At 39.3% G+C, this 18,050-nt stretch overlaps 1 long non-coding RNA gene and 1 pseudogene across 1 annotated transcript; one reads left to right on the plus strand and one right to left on the minus strand.

Annotated features, from left to right (window-relative positions):
• Window positions 1–681: 681 nt before the first annotated feature.
• On the plus strand, window positions 682–3,072 carry LOC140713567 (histone-lysine N-methyltransferase SETMAR-like; annotated as a pseudogene).
• Window positions 3,073–4,201: 1,129 nt separating this feature from the next.
• On the minus strand, window positions 4,202–17,078 carry LOC140713529 (uncharacterized). The gene is made up of 4 exons (XR_012095645.1): window positions 15,687–17,078; window positions 7,076–7,206; window positions 5,535–5,623; window positions 4,202–4,455 (listed from the first exon to the last, which is right to left on the minus strand). It is a non-coding gene; the product is annotated as an uncharacterized lncRNA (long non-coding RNA).
• Between the last annotated feature and the right edge of the window lie 972 nt (window positions 17,079–18,050).

An 18,050-nucleotide genomic window follows, 5' to 3' on the forward strand; every position in this document is an offset into this window, starting at 1 on the left:
GCTGAGGCTAAATCCACAGGCAGAGGCAGATCTGAAGGAGGCTTTTAGCCCGTGCACTCTGCATAGATTGACATGCACTCTGGGAATTATTGAAGATTTTAAACTTAGCAGTGATGTGATCATATCTTTGTTTTAAAATATTTGGAGATGGTTTGGGATCAAGTCTGGAAGCAAGTGGGTCAATAATGAACTATTCCTGTGATCAAAAGAAAAATGTGAGGTGACTTGATCTATAGCAGCAGTGGTGGAGATATCAAAACTTGAAAAAAGGCAAGTGATATTTAAAATTTAGTCTCTTCTGGATTTAGGGACTGAGTGGATATAAAGGATGGTGAAAGGAAGAAGGCAAAAATGATGATTCACTTCATCTTCCCTAGCTGCAATTTTCTTATATATGAAAAAGACTTGTTATCATAAGAGTATTTACATTGCAGGGTTCTAAGGATCAAATAAAAACAACAAAGTACTTTGTAAACCAAAAAGTTCCATATAAGTGTTTGTTAAAATAAACAACAACATAAAAAATGTTAAGGGAATAAATTCTCTTCTTTGAACTTTAATTTATTCACCTACAAAAATAGAATAGTCAGTTTCACTCGTGCACAGGGACTTCCAGCTCACCAATAGGCCGCAGGCCAAGGCTGGAGGGCTGGGTGGGCAGCGAGCTTGGCCAGTTGCTGCATGGTGAGGCCTGAGTCCAGCCAGCAGGAGCAGTTGGTCTTTGGCAGCAGAGACACCACAGAGCTGAGCTGCCACCAGCCTAGAGGTGGTCCCCCGGGACTCACTCTTTGGGAAAAGGATGGCGCAAGGCTGGTGTCCTGGACTGCATCCCCGTGGGGGCCCCAGCAGCTGTAGGTGAGGAACGCCTTCCAGGAGGCTGTAGGAGGCCAATATCTGCTGGCAGCAGCTCACCTAGCATGTGCTGTGCCTAGTCAATGTGTGTGTGACAGGTGATCCATCCTGGGGAGGTAAGGAAGATGGGAAGATGAGGCTGAAAACACAGCAGGGGACCCTTGCTGGGCTCAGCCCTACTGGATGGTGAAGAAGTTGCTGACCACCAACTCTAATTGCTTCCATCATGTGGCAGCCCCATTCCCTCTATCTTCTGGCTGAAGAGCACAAGGAGTTCCATGGACAGCACGGAATCAGGGAATCAAGCTGTGGCACTCACAGTGGAGCCTGGTCATGAAGAGCATAGTGCCCCTGGACAGCAGCCACTATACCTGCACGAGTTCAGTAGCATCCAGAGGACACACACACTGGACCTTGAAGGTGCAGGTAGGAGGGAAGCTCCCAGACCCATCTGCACTCCCAGAACATCTTCTCATGGGTCTATTCTGCCTGGGGGTTACCGGCCAACCAGAGAGCAGAGCTGTACAGCAAAATGGAGTTCCACTGCAAGATGTACAGCAACGTAGCACCTGGAGGTGAATGGCAGGAAGTCGGGCCCCAGCAGCAGGCTCTACCTCAGCATGCTTAAGGTGGGCACCACTGCTGGCTCATATTGGGAGTCAGGTGGGAGTGGGCACCTGGGGCTCTATTTCATTGAAATCTACCAGCATGATAGAAATTTTAGAGTAGCCTATCAAAGACAAAATTATGGCACCAGCCATGAGGCGAAATCTTTGCAGTGAGCAGTTCTCTTGGATATGAACTTGCTACTGGTTTATATACCATCTGCCTTGAACCAAAGTCCAAAGTTAGATGCAGCTTCTTCCAAAGTAAGAATATATGTGTCAATCCATAAAAGTGAGAATCATTCTGGTGATTACCGTCCCCTGTAATCTGTTCAAAAACATTTACTTATTTCTCTGTAACTCTGTGCTCTCTGAATTCCCATACTGATTCCTTGGCAAGCTTGCACTTTGGTGCAAAACTCATTGCAGTTTCTGCATTGTTGAAATTTGCCTTTTGATATCGGGATACATTCCTAAATAAATGTGGTTATGTTACACACCATTTTAATGCACATTTCGTGCTTTATGGTTTTTTGCTAAAGACTTATTTCTTGCTGTTTATTTTATATTTATTTTAGACTGTGGGAATAATGTTAGACGAAAAGAAAATTCAAGCAATTTTCTTATTCAAGTTCAAAATGAGTCATGCAGCAGTGGAGACAACTCGCAACATCAACAATGCATTTGGCTTAGGAACTGCTAATGAAGGCACAGTGCAGTGGTGGTTCAAGAAGTTTTGCAAAGGATATGAGAGCCTTGAAGATAAAGAGCACCGTGGCTGATGATCGGAAGTTGACAACGATCAACTGAGAGCAATCATTGAAGCTGATCCTCTTACAACTACACTAGAAGTTGCCTAAGAACCCAACATCGACCATTCTATGGTTGTTTGGCATCTAAAGCAAGTTGGAAAGGTGAGAAATCTCAGTAAGTGGGTGCTTCATGAGCTGAGTGAAAATTAAAAAAAAAAAAAATCATCGTTTTGAAGTGTTGTCTTCTCTTATTCTATGCAACAATGAACCATTTCTCAATCAGATAGTGACGTGTGATGAAAAGTGGATTTTACATGACAACCGGTGACGACCAGCTCAGTGATTGGACCGAGAAGAAGCTCCAAAGCACTTCCCAAAGCCAAACTTGCATCAAAAAAAGGTCATGGTCACTGTTGGTGGTCTGCTGCCAGTCTGATCCACTAGAGCTTTCTGAATCCTGGCAAAACTATTACAGTTGAGAAGTCTCTTCAGCAAATCGATGAGATGCACTAAAAACTGCAATGCCTGCAGCTGGCATTTGTCAACAGAAAGGGCCCAAATTTCTCCATGACAATGCCCAACCACACGTCGCACAACCAATGTTTCAAAAGTTGAACAAATTGGGCTTTGAAATTTTGCCTCATCCACCATATTCACCCGACCTCTCACCAACTGACTACCACTTCTTCAAGCGTCTCAACAACTTTTTGCAGGGAAAATGCTTCCACAGCCAGCAGGATGCAGAAAATGCTTTCCAAGAGTTTGTCGAATCCCAAAGCAGAGATTTTTACACTACAGGAATAAATAAGCGTATTTCTTGTTGGTAAAAATGTATTGATTGTAATGGTTCCTATTTTGATTAATAAAGATATGTTTGAACCTAGTTATAATAATTCAAAATTCAGTCTTAAACTACAGTCACCTTTGCATCAATCTAATATTATCAATCTCATGTTTTTAACAAATATGATTTCTTTTTTTTTTTTTTTTTTTTTTGGAGACAGAGTCTCACCCTGTTACCCAGGCTGGAGTGCAGTGGCACCATCTTGGCTCACTGCAACCTCTGCCTCCCAGGTTCAAGCCATTCTCCTGCCTCAGCCTCCTGAGTAGCTGGGACTACAGGTACTTGCCACCACACCCAGCTAATTTTTTGTATTTTTAATAGAGGCAGGGTTTCACCGTGTTAGCCAGGATGGTCTCGATCTCCTGAACTCGTGATCCGCTCGCCTCGGCCTCCCAAAGTGCTGGCGTTACAGGCATGAGCCACCGCGCCCAGCCTTATTTTTAATTTTTGTAGGTATATATATTTATGGAGTACAAGCAATGTTTTGATATAGGCATGCAATGTTTTATAAGCACATCATGGAGAATGAAGTATCCATCCCTTCAAGCATTTATACTTTGAATTACAAACAATCCAACCTTTTTTAATAATCTTTTTTAATCCTTTTTTCTTTGGAATCCTTTGAGTTACAAACAATCCAATCTTTAAGTTATTTTAAAATATACAATTATCATTGACTACAGTCACCCTATTGTGCTACCAAATAGCACAACAGCAGTCTTATTCATTCTTTCTATTGTTTTGTACCCATTAACCATCCCCACCTCTCCCACAGTCCCCAACTATCCCAGCCTCTGGTAACCATCCCTCTAGTCTCCATGTCCATGAGTTCAATTGTTTTCATTTTTAGATCCCTCAAATAAGTGAGAACATGCAATGTTTGTCTTTCCGTGCCTGGCTTATTTCACTTAGCATAGTGGCATCCAGTTTCATCCATGTGGTTGCAAATGACTGGATCCTATTCTTTTTTATGGCTGAATAACACTCCATTGTGTATATGTACCACATTTTCTTTATCCATTCATCTGTCGATAAACACTTAGGTTGCCTCCAAGTCTTAGTTATTGTAAATAGGGCAGCAACAAACGTAGGAGTGCAGATATCTCTTTGATATACTGATTTCTTTTCTTTTGGGTATATACCCAGAGATAGAATTGCTGGATCATAGGGCGGCTCAATTCTTATTCTGAGGAACCTCCAAACTGTTCTCCATAGTGGTTGTACTAATTTACATTCTCACCAACAGTGTACAAGGGTTCTCTTTTCTCCACATCCTCATCAGCATTTGTTATTGCCTGACATTTAGATATAAGCCATTTTAACTGGAGTGAGATGGTATCTCATTGTAGTTTTGATTTGCATTTCTCTGATGATCAATGATGTTGAGCACCTTTTCATATGCCTGTTTAACAAACAAGATTTTACCTTAAGATCCACTATAAAATTATGAGACAAAGTATATTTGCGTTGGTACAAAAATAGATACATACAACAGTGGAACAGAATAGAGAAGGCAGAAATAAAACTGCAAACCTACAATCAACTGATATTAAACAAAGTTGACAAAAGCAAGCAATGGAAAAATGATCCCCTATTCAATAAATGGTGCAGGGAAAACTGGCTAACCATATGTACGAAAGATTGAAACTGGATCCCTACCTCTCACCATATACAAAAACTGACTCAATATGAAACAAAGACTTAAATTTAAGACCTCAAACTACAAAATCCTAGAAGAAAACCTAGGAAATACTCTCTGGACATCAGCTAAGGCAAAGACTAAGTCCTCAAAAGCAATTGCAACAAAAACAAAAATTTACAATTGGGACCTAATTAAACTAAAGAGCTTCTGCATAGCAAAATAATCTATCAACAGAGCACACAGAAAACCTACAGAATAGGAGAAACTATTTGTGAACTATGTATCTGACAAAGGACCAATATCCAGAACCTATAAGCAACTGAAACAAATCAGCAAGAAAAAAACAAATCACCCCATTGAAAAGTGAGCAAAGGACATAAACAGGCATTTCTCAAAAGACGATGTAAAGGCAGTCAACGAACATCTAAGAAAACATTCAACATCACCAATCTTCAGAGAAATGCAAATCAAAACCTCAGTGAGATACCCATCTCACACCAGTCAGAATGACTGTTCTTAAAAAGTCAAAAAATACCAGATGTTGGCAAGCATGTGAAGAAAAAAAAAAAAAAAAATGCTTGTACACTATTGGTGGGAATACAAGTTAGTTCAGACCCTGTGGAAAGCAGTTTGGATATTTCTCAAAGAACTAAAACTAGAACTACCATTTGACCCAACAGTCCCATTACTGGGTACATAACCCAAAGAAAATAAATTCTTCTACCAAAAATACACTTGCTCTTGTGTGTTTATCACAGCACTATTCACAATAGTAAAGACATGGAACCAAACTAGGTCCTCATCAAAGGTGTGCTGGATAAAGAAAATCTGGTACATACCTGCCATGGAATAGGAATACTATGCAACCATGAAAAAGAATGAAATCATGACCTTTGCAGTAACCTGGATGCAGCTGGAGGCAAGTATCCTAAGTGAATTAACACAAAAACAGAAAATCAAATACCATACGTTCTCACTTATAAGTGGGAGCTAAATATTGTGTACACATGGGCATAAAGATGGGAACAATAGACACTGGGAAATCCAAAAGGAGGTAGAGGGGGGAGGTGAAAGGACTGAAAAATCTCCTATTGAAAACTATGTTCAAGGCCGGGCGTAGTGGCTCATGCCTGTAATCCCAGCACTTTGGGAGGCCGAGATGGGTCACGAGGTCAGGAGATCGAGACCATCCCGGCTAACACAGTGAAACCCCGTCTCTACTAAAAATATAAAAAAATTAGCCGGGCGTGGTGGCGGGTGCCTGTAGTCCCAGCTACTCGGGAGGCTGAGGCAGGAGAATGGCATGAACCCGGGAGGCAGAGCTTGCAGTGAGCTGAGATCAAGCCACTGCGCTCCAGCCTGGGTGACAGAGTGAGACTCCGTCTCAAAAAAAAAAAAAAAAAGAAAACTATGTTCAGTAGGAGAGATGGGATCAATAGAAGCCCAAACCTCAGCATTACACCAATCTAAATTTTTTTTTTTTAATGAAGTAGTGAGAGTGCCTTCCAACTCTAACATTCTATGACTCTACAACACTCTTCTTGACAAGGTGGAATAATTCATCCAATTTCTTGGGATGAAGTGAAAAGATAAGCCAGTAACCAGTCACTATTTCAAAGATGAGCCATTAATTCTGCCCTGTGACCTCATATGTAATAGGCAGGCGCTCATCCATGCAAAAGATCTTTACCATCTCTCTGTCAGGACTGTATACAGAAATGTGGTTAAAATTTGGTTCCTAGGATGAGCTGCTTCTAGTCTAAGATACCTGTTATTACTGACGTATAGTAGTTGCTTGGCATATCCTAAATAAAACTTTCCTCCCTCCACCCCACAAAATGCGAGCCAGCCGGCCTTCCTACAAACTCAAAGATAAATAAATGTCCTATGGTTTCCAAAGAAGATCAGTCTTCCCTTTCTCTAAACCTATTCATATTTGCCTTGGTTCCCAATGATGACAACAGAATCTATTCCTAAATTTACAAATTTCCACAAAGTATATGGCAAATCAAATTCCTTGTGTATTTAAATCACCATAATCATTATTATAATTATACTTCAAGTTGGACCAGTTAATTCATCATTCATTTATCTAGAAAGAGTAAACATAAAAAACAAGTTTTTCACTCTAACTTTTGACCTCAATAGATACATCGTTCTACAAAAATTCAAGAACCAAGAATGTTCCAGTAATTTCCTAGCTTGCCTTCTCACGTTTATGCCAGTCTTGAATCTCATATGGTATTTCATCTCCCTGGACTTACATTGTCCTCAAGTTTAAGAAAATAAGATATACAAAACATTACATTTGTTTAGCATTTCTCTATAGGGTCAACTACTTGATGCCACTGTGATCACGGAGGAATGCAAGTCTTTTTACCTTTTTTCTGGCTGAAAATATAATTATCTGCATTGATATCATTCTTCAAAGCATTGGTTTCATACGGATTTCAGCACAAGCTTAAAAGTCACCAACTCTTCTTTCCTTTGCAACTATTTCTTGGTTAGCAGCTGTAGTGAAAAAGTTACAATTTTGGGGGGAATTAAGAAAAAACGTCTACTTGAAAATACATGAGAGCAGAAAGTCTTGAAGAAAACTAATTGGTAATCCAGCCAACGAGGGTAATTCAGAGAGAGATCTTTAAAGATATATATATACACACACACAGAGAATTGAGGGAAATGACTATTCTCATCTGTCCTAGTTTTTTGGGTTTTGGTTTTTGGGTGTTTTTTAAGGATAATATCCGTTACATTTTTTTTCTATAGTACAGAGTTCCTTATTGTTTCTAGCTCATTTACTTTCCTCTGTCTCTCACAGAACCACACATTTCACCACTGTTTTGCGTATGGGAGGCATAAACAAAAGCACGACATTTTAAGGCATGATCCCATGGGGCCTTCAAAAGTTTATATTTCATTGGAAACTCTGAGAATCTTTTGCCCAGCTAAGAACATCTGCTTCCTCTTAGCAACTTTAAATACGCTTTGATCCTGACATCCTTCAGTATCACCCACACGATGTATTTGAGGTTTTCCTGAGTAAAATAGGAGAAGAGAGTGACATTTGAGTTGGGGGCAAAGTGCCACTTTCCAGGAGACATTTAACTAAAGCTTTTGCTCAGGAATCAAAAAACATAGTTTTAGTGTGGCTTATTTTTGGTTCTTCATTAGAAACCTATATCTGTAATAACACTTGGCATCTACATAACATTTTTAAAACATTAAACAAATTACTCCTCAACAAACCCTTGGTGGTAAGTCAATTAGGTAGCATATAATTTGTAAATGCAAAACCAAGAAAATGAGCAGGCCAAATTAGAATTCCATTGTTTACTCCATGCTTCCCATTACCCCTCTCCCCAGACCACCAAGAGTTTCCATATGTCAGCACGATTTTATTCAAGATCATTTACAGACAGTCACACACTGCATTAAAACATTTCGGTCAACGAAGGACCTCATATACAACAGAGGTCCCATAAGATTATAATGAAGCTGAAGAATCCCTGTGTCTAGTGACACTGCAGCTATCAGAATGTCCTAGTGCAATTCATCAGTCACATGTTTGTGGGGAGGCTGATGTAAACAAACCTACTGTGCTGCTAATTGTATAAATGTCTAGCACATAGTTATATACAGCACATTATACTGGATAATGATAATAAACCACTATAGTACTGGTTTATATATTTACAACCCTATATATTTTATTGTTATTTTAGCGTATACTCTTTCTACTTATTAGAGAAAAAAAGTTAACTGTAAAATAGCCTCAGGCAGGTCCTTCAGGAGGCATTCCAGAAGAAGGCATTGTTATCACATGAGATGACAGCTCTGTGCATGTTATTGCCTCTGACCTCCCTGCGATACATGGACGTGGAGTTGGAAGACAGTGATATTAATGATCCTCACTCTGTGTAGACCTAGGCTAATGTGTGTGTTTGTGTCTTCATTTTTAACAACAACAACAAGAAGTTGTAAAAGTAAAAATAAAGATTTTAAAAATAGAAAAATAGAATAAGGACACAAAAGGAAAATATTCTTGTATAGTTTTACAATGTACTTGGGTTTTAAGCTAAGTGTTACTACAAAAGAGTAAAAAGGCTTTTTTTAAAATTAAAGAGTTTATAAAGTTTAAAAATTTACAGTAAGCTCAGATTAATTTAGAATTAGAGAAAGAAAATGTTTTAATAAATTTAGTGTGTCCTAAGTATACAGTATTTTTAAAGTCTGCAGAAGTGTAGGGTAATGTCCTAGGCCTTCACAGTCACTCACCACTCACTCACCCAGAACGACTCCCACTCTTAAAATCTTCATTCATGATAAGTGCTCTGTAGGTACAAGTGTACCATTTTTTGTCTTTTATGCCATATTTTTACTGTACCTTCTCTATGTTTAGATAGGAAAAATGTTTTTTCATTGTGTTATAGTTGCCTATAGTATTCAATATATTACCATGCTGTGCAGGTTTGTATCCTTGGAGCAATAGGCTATATCATATAGCTTCAGTGTTTAGTAAGCTATACTACCTAGGTTTAAGTGCAGTCTATGACATTGGTACAATGACAAAATTGCCTAACGACCCATTTCTCAAAACGTATCCCCATTGTTAAGCAACGTATGACCACAGTAACATTACCGTGTGATAATTATCTGTTTCAAATGTATAATACTCCAACAGCTGCATTACTTTGGTTCCTTTATGTATTAGTTCATTTTAAAAGCACATACTGAGTGCAGAATAACCTTTCAGACACTGTAGTTCATTTTTATCCAATTAAATAATACTCTAGTTTAGGGTTCAATGTACTACCATCCTGTTTCCTATTTTTGTAAATAAAGTTTTGTTGAAACACAGCCACACCCATTTGTGTACATATTGTCTATGGCTGCTTTTGCACTGTAACAGCAAACCTGAGATGAAAGCTTCATTCCGTCATTGTCAGAGAGACTGTGTGGCTCGCCATTACAAAATATTTACCTTGTGGCCCTTTACAAAATAAGTTTGGCACCCCCTGTTCCATCTCAGTAATTTATAAACACCTCACCTAGATGCCTAGGTATCGCTTGAGAATCTGGTTAAAGACACATATCCTGTACCCTAGAGGTTCTGATTCAGTAGGTTGCTTGGAGTGGAACACAGGAATCTATATTTTTAAAACCTCTTTCAGGTGATTGAGCTGTAGTGTTCCATTTGAGGAATGCTGCTCCAGGCGATGCAGCTTACGGGTTTTCAAGAAGTACCCATGGGATGGGATTAATGACAGCTTTATTGGCGATGATAATTATCTCCAAGTCTTATGGATTTGGATTGTTAGCAAGAAAATACAGACCGTATTTTAGGCAATAGAGAAGCTATGGAGGTGAGAAGGAACAAAAATGAGTGAAGTATGTAGTGAGGAAGCAGGACTAACCAAAGATGATAGGGTGACATAGTGAAGTGATGAAAGAAAATATTTCATTTGTATGGAATTGGGAATCAAAGCAATAGATGCCCTTGAAGCCTTGTTGAAAAACACTTTAAAACACAAAGTAATCATTTAAAATCTGTGAGGTGCAGTAGAGCTGATCCGGCCAAGCACTGTACCCCAATCTTTGATGAAAAATAGAGGCTATTATAATATTGTGAGTTAAGGTTAGGGTACAGAATTAAATCAGTGGCTACTTCAGAGTTTGAACCTGCAACTTTAACCTCTAGGGCAGCGTTCTTAAACTTTAACAGGCATCAGCATCACCAGGAATGCTTGTTAGAACTCAGAAAGCTGGATCTCTTCCCAGAGTTTCTGGCATAGTAGGTCTGGGACAGGGTCTGAGATTTTCATTTCTGACAAATCTGCAGGTGATGTGGCTGGTGCTGGTCTGGAAACCACTTCTGTAACCAAACAGGACAAATGGCTGAAAAAAAAAAGGGTCATATTGTACTCCTGTAAATAGGCTTTGTCCTGTTTAAGCCCACTGAGCATACATGTTGCTGAACCAAGGCGACCGTGCTACCATACCTCAGGTTTGAACTTTTAGAGCTCACTGCCAATTTGGATGGAAACCATATTGTAATCATAGGATTAGAAAATAATATAAATAATAATAGAATAGGCCTTAGAGATAATTAAGTTCAATGTTTTATTTTATAAAATAGAAGGAGAAACTAAAAATCGAGAGGTTACACGGCTTAACTGCATGCAGTTCCTAATGGCAGCCCAAGGATTTCATTCTTCAAAAGGAACTTGCATAATAAAAATGAGTAACATTTTATATTTTTAAAAATAAGTTTAGTCTGTGTCCCCTGAGTTTCCGAAAGAGCTTACAAATGGCAACAATATATAAACCATCATCTAGTAATCATGACAACAATAAAATCCTCATTGAAGGGAGACCCATATTTGCGGGAATGGCCAAAAGAAAATTAGTCAAGATTAGAAATCAATTTTGGTTCCTGAGTAACTGGTCCAAAAGTCATTATTGTATTACCTCGTCTCTTTAAAAGGCAACCATTACATTGCTAACACTGACTATATTTTATTTAACTCTTTATTGTTTTGCTGAATTTCATGTGCAAGGAAATAGAAGCTTGATTCAGGTTCAAGTCGTATTCCCTGATTGTGAGTGAGTGACACTCAGGTAACAGCTGCAATTGATTGAGAGTGACATCTAAGCAGAGATGCTTTTAGCTACCGGTGGGCTCCCAGGACACTTAGAAATAATTCAGGTATGGTTTCTTATCAGCTGAGTATTAGCAGCCTGTAAATATGTATCCCCCATTCAGCAGAATGGGTTCTGATAGAGTAAAAGCCACCTGGAAAACATTGAAATGTACTTCTTTAAGATGTTGTCTAGCTACTTCTTCCCCAAGGGACAACCAATCGGCAATACATTGTTTTAGCTTGTTAACATGTGGAATGTGTCAGGCTTTTGCTTTGCCTTGTTTTGTTTTCTTTTAGTTTGTTTGCTCTCTGTGCTCTTCATTTGTCTTTCAAATGTAGAGTAAAAGGATCCATTTCTTTGTCCAGCTTCATGTCATATGTAGATAAAAATGAATTAATCTTTAATGAAGTAGAAAGTGGGTTATATGAAGGCAATTTCCTTCTAGGCTTTACATGATGGCTCTTGTTCATTCTATTGGGTTCATCAACCAAATGGTTATTTATTCATATATCCATTCAGTACGTATCGAACACCACTACATGGAAAGCATTTTGACAGATTTGAGTTGGGTTTTTTCCCCTCTTCTTTTGTGATTATTGGAAGAGAGGAAGGAGTAGGCAGCTGCTGCTCCCACACCAGACACAGTTTGAATCCTGTTTCCCTTTGTTCCATAGTAACATAATTTCTGCACTGTAGATGGGTTGATCCTTTTACCCAACAAAGATTACTCTTCTGCCATTTTCAAAGTGGTGAAATAAAGGATCTAATGATTTCTTCTTTTGGTATTATAAAACATTACATTTTATGGTACCTATGGGTATTATAAAATATTCTATTTCTTTATAAGCTAAATACAGCTTGTATTTAGCTTTTAAAATACAGTTTTCCTCAGCCTGATATTTTGAAGTGTTCTTTACCCTGGTGTTTTTTCTAAACTTACCCTAACCTTGAATGAACCTCACATTAACGTAAGGCCTGTCTATGCACTAGCTTTTAAGCATGGTTCAGGCATACCTACCTCTGTATTTGGCAGCTTTCCTTCAACCTAGAATGAACTCCACCTCCACGAAGATGATAAATCCTTTGAAGACCACCTGAAGTTCAACCACTCCCCCATCCCCGCCGCACACTGGACCCCTTTTGGGAGCTACGACAGCCCACAATGAGATGGTTCTCTTCACTCCCGGGACACTGATAATTCAACACTACTCACTTGATGTGTCAGATTCTGTGTTATATTATGAATGATTGTTTTATGTGTACTATAAGCTCTTTGAGGACAAATTATAGGGCCTGTATTTTTTGTATATATCATAGAGCTTAACAAAGGATTAAATTGTGAGTTTAGCTTGAAGGGGAGGAGAATGGTCTCAGAAATGTTTATAGTAATGGTCATTGATAGAGAATACTGATGGAGAATGATCTCCAGTAGAAAATTATCTATGGAATCAGCTAAAAAGCAAACCATCAAAACTTTGAGTTACGAAGGTTAATTACCAAAAAGGTTAATAAAATTTCTGAAGTCATTGCTGGTGAATTTTAAAAAGTTTTTTTTTTTTTTTTTTTTGGTAAGAAGCTTGGAGAATTAAATGACCTTCTTAATGTTATATAATGCAGCCTTGCAACAAGTAGTATGCTTATTCTTCAAAGAATGTTAGAAATCTTTGCTAACTAATTAACTATTAAATCACTAGCGAAACCAGCAAGGTGTAAAGAAGGTTGCAAAAAGAAATGCAAATAGGTATAAGAGTATCAATCTAAAAACTTAACCATATTCTAGAGAGTTGAGAGAAGGAGTTGTTCATTTGGTGGCATTTGGCTGGAGTTTTTATTGTTGGTTTGGTTTTTGGTGTCAAGAGAGTTTATCTGGCTTTGATGTTAGACTGTGTCTCCCTGAATAGTGTCTCTTGTTGCAATGAGCTCGCACTGCCAGCTTTTCACACCCTGGGTGCTAGGGTTTTTCACTTCACATAGCAGAATGGGAGACAAATAAAACATTACATCGTGCCCTTTTTGCCGAAGCACCAAAACATGCTTCAGAAAACTTGTCAAAGGGAGATGGGAAGAGAGAGGAGCAAAAGAGATGATGGAAAAGCACGATTCCCAGTTTTCATAAGTGAACAAAATACTAGAATTGGAAAGAAAATACTCAAATAGGGAGCTAAATACATCTTACAATTTTAAATCTAGGATAACACCAAGTTACAAAATTGAGGCTTAAAAACTGATCAACATTCTCTGATCCCTCTATTTGTATTCTGAAGGGCACCTATTCAGGTGGTTTCTAATAATCCTAGCATTAAGACAAACAAACAGGGAGATATGCGTAGGTGCAGGCAGTCTCATGCTGATGCACAGCACCACCGATTTATTCACCCTTAGAGCAGTTTTAAAATCAATTCAATATTTCCTGGATAGGTTGACGTCACCCCTCTCATATCGGAGTGAAGGACTGAACTGCTTGCTCTGTACTCATTAAAATTCTGTATACTACACTATGTTGGAGCCAATGTCTATTTTCAGGATGGCCGTAAAACAAAGCAATAAGTGTTCTTGTCTCTGAGGCCAAGGTGGAGAGAACAGAGAGGAGTTATGAGAGATGAGGTCCACAGAAAGGAAAAGAGGGAGGGAAGCATTAATCTGTTAATATTTACCAAATTCTAGCAAGAAAATGAAGTGTCACACACGCACATTAAGAAAGCATTCAGAGCACAGACATGAATTCAAGGACACTCCAAGAATTCTAGCCTGAGAGAGACCAGCCAGTAAGGTAGTAGCAGACAATTTAATCTGGGAAAATGACTTTCCACCCAGGAAATTGAAAACACCGTTCTCAGTTCTTTTATTATTCCTATGAACTAGTTTTCCTTTTCACAATCCATTTATTAAGGAAAATATGTGTCACTCATCTTACTACTATTTGCATAAACATGGGGCCTCATTCTTCCAGATATATATTACATGTATGTATGTGTGTATGTGCACACACACACTTACACAAATAGATGTATGAATATATATCTGTGCACCAGGTCACAAGTGCTGTGGTGGAGGGATGCTCTGAGGAATGACTGGCTTTGGCTTTGCCTGGATCTGAGGCTTGCATTTGGCTCTACTCTGATGGAGGGCGGGTGACTGCCTATATGGAGCATTAGAGTTCATAGAACTGAAGGAGCCACGTTGCTCTTTCCCCCAGGGTAAGAAAATGTACCTTTTCAACAACTGTGACATCAGCTAGGCTTGCAGTAGCACTGTGGGTCATCCTCCAGCCGAGGGATTGAACCTCACAAAAGGGAGGCTACCCCTGAGGACAGTGACAAGATGCTGCCCTGAGAATGCTCTTGGAGGAACTTACACCCGGTGCTTTCTTCAGTCCCTCCTGACAGGTAAAACCTGACTCCCTGAAGGAGAAAAAATGACCTCAAATTCAGAATAGGACAGTCATTTTGGTTTTGAGCATTCTATACCATGTATGCTTTATACTCAGACAACAAACAGGCCCAACTTCAAATGTTATTAAGATATTCTCAATGAGGTGCCTGATTTTTTTTTTCTTCTTCTTATTTCGGCAACTCTTCTCTCTCTCACACACACACACACACACACACACACACACACACACACACACACAGAGAGAGAGAGAGAGAGAGACAGCAGGGCCATGCATATGGTAAAAACCAAGCTTTTTATTCAAGAAGGGCAGGCTGACCTTTTGGAGTTTGTTAGACACATACCCCAGAGTAAACGCTCACACTCTCATCTCTCTAGAATAAGACTCCGTCTTCAACAACAACGAAGAATTTCCTGAAGACTCAACTTCCTTCGCCCACTGGGTCAAGGAGAAAGGAAAATAGGCAGAGTTCTTCAAGGAGGGGGCGGCACTGTGCCTGCTTGGCGCGGAAGGAATCCAGCCACCTCTCTGCCCACGTCCTCTATTTTCAGAGACAGCCTGGTTTCAGCCTGAGCTGTGGCCTGGCCCAGGAGCAGCCAGGGGGAAGGGACCTCCTGTATCATGGGAGTGTCTGGGGGAGAGAAGGGCGCCACTAGAAATCATGCCACGGAGTGATGGAAAGCAATGCTCCCCGTCTTTTGCTTCCTGGTGCAAGTCACATTGCCCTTTAAAATGACATGGGGTGGGGTGCACAATCCAGTGAGTAGGGTATGGCATAGTTCCTCAGGATCCGAGGAACACAGGAGGAAGCTCTATACTCTCTCTCTCTTAGACCAACTGGGTTCAAACCTCAATTCTGGCACTTCCCAGTTCTATAACCTGGGGAGAGTCATTGAATCTCTCTGTGCTTCAATTTCCCTGTCTATAAGTTGGGATAGGTAGTAATAGTCCTTACCTCATCAGGTAGCTTTGGAGGACTAAATGAGCAAATTCTCAAAGGGCTAAGGAAAAGCACTTGGATCGCAGTAAATATTCTCTGAGTGTCAGGGTTGTATCCCACCTGATTTGTCATCAGCCTCTACTTGGTCCTGAAAGGAAAGAACAAAGGAGAACAACACTACTGCCCTCACGCTCCCGCCATTGGGCCCTGGTGGTCCCTGGCCTGCTGGGGCTGCCTTCAAATCCCACCCTACCTGCCCCTGTGTTTCCTTGGGCCTGGTGGAAGCAGCATTATTGGATGACTTCGCTGAAAGGCACAGGTATCCTCATTACCCTGAAATAACCTAATTAAGAGAGTATAAAAGAAGACACTGGCACTGAAAAAGAACCTGGTCCACTTAGTGACTATAGGAGGTTCCAGAAACTCTGTTTTGAACCAAATTCTCTTAGCCTCATTTATTATTATTCTGGGCCTCATTTATTATTAACAACATGGGGGGAGGGGAAATGGTGCCATTGAAACTTTGTTCTTTATTTTATTTTGAGTTCATATTACCAATAGATAAAGCACATATTCCCTAGGGAGACATGCCAATTCTCTGCAACCTGCTTGCCATGTACCATGACTGCAGGAGAACTGAGTGGCCAGAGATTTCTGGATCTGAAGCTGCAATGAAATGTGTTCTCATAACTAAGACTGAAGATGTCATTCTTAAGAATAATGTGTGAAGGCTATTTCTCTACCCTAAGCATATAAACCAAAAATCAAAGCTAGTATGTCACAGGGAATTTTTGTATGGCTTCTGGGACTCCCCTTGGACTATCTTTAAGGGAACAGTTTGAATGCCAAAACATTGGCCTTTAGGTGCTATAAGGGAAAAACAGGACAGAATATTTGATTAGCCTGAAAAAGTCAGGCACTCACCATATTCATTCACTTGGCAGAGAAGTAAAAGACAGCAAATAGGAAGCTATTTTAATGGACACCATGGTTACCATTTATAAGGGTTACCCTCTTGTCCTCATCTCGATCTGAATAGGAGAAACTATAACTGAACTTTGAGCCTCCATTTGTGGTCATGGGTAGAATTGCCAAATAAAGCCAGCTCTCCAACTCTATCCCTATTCTGTCCCTCCAAAGGGACAATCATCGATTTACCTGACTACATTCTCCTTTCCCCCAGGTCATCCTGAAGGACAGAGTATCCTCTTGAGAACGTTTGATTTATTCAGTGTGTTCCTAGGCTTGAAACTAGAATGAAAGAGATGCTATTCCCCTGACCACAACAGAGCTCTGCCTAGAGAATCAGTCTAGCATAACAGTAAGTAGTCTTTAGAGTTACACCTTTGGATTCAAATTTTAGCTTCCCAGCTTACAAGGTGGGTAACCTGTCTAGGCCCAGTTTTAGCATCAGTGACATGGAAATAATAACCAGCACCTCATTCACTGATATGCCTATGGGAATATGAGCAAAGAACTTGGTTCATGATAAGAATTTGATAGATGTGAAATTTGTTGCTAGAAAAGAAAAAATAAATGTGGCAACTATCAGCATTACAATATAACCAATTAACAATCTTCTAGCCTTCTCCTAGGGACTTTGAGAAGAATAAAATATAGAGCATTTTTCCTAACATTAAATCACATTAATATATCAGAATATGAAATATAGACATATCATTTTTATAAATAAGTTAATGAGTAGGCTTTCAATGAAAGTGTAATCTAGCGAGAAAGTGGTTTGGCCATTCCTCCTTGACCTGAACCTGTTGATTTATTAATATATGAGCAGGCCCCTCTCATACGGAGTCTACTGAAATAATGGCCCATTGCACAGTGGAGACTATGATTGTTCACTTGCATTTTGGTTAACAAGCCAAATAAACTAAAATATAGTTAATTATGTGTAAACCACAACCACATGTACATCTGGGTGACTATTTTATCTATCAGATTTGTAGCACAATTTTAAATTGAATTTCAAAATTGAAGATGTATACTTTACTTATAAAATTATGGGCATTAGTGCTGAACTCTGCTTTCTGAATGTTTTTCACTTTTGCTCTACAGACTTTAGGGTTTGTTATTTGTTTTGTTTTGTTTTGCTTTATTTCAATTTACAAAATAGGGGATCTGAACAAGACATACCCCAAAGCTATTTCTTTTTAAGCTTTTTTATCCTATAAATTCCTCAAATATCAAACTCCATGCTACATTTTTTTAGCAATTAATGAAAACTGTTTTGGAGAAGAAGAAATTGAGAGGAGATTTGTCTCTAATACAAAAAGTTGTTTATTCCAACTGCAGACAGAGTCTTTTCATAATTTTGTGAGCCACAAAATAAGAAACAGTTTCTACTCTGTGTGTCATTTGCAAATA

The sequence above is a fragment of the Chlorocebus sabaeus genome, chromosome 15 (assembly GCF_047675955.1).
Source record: "Chlorocebus sabaeus isolate Y175 chromosome 15, mChlSab1.0.hap1, whole genome shotgun sequence".
NCBI classification, from domain to species: Eukaryota; Metazoa; Chordata; class Mammalia; order Primates; family Cercopithecidae; genus Chlorocebus; species Chlorocebus sabaeus.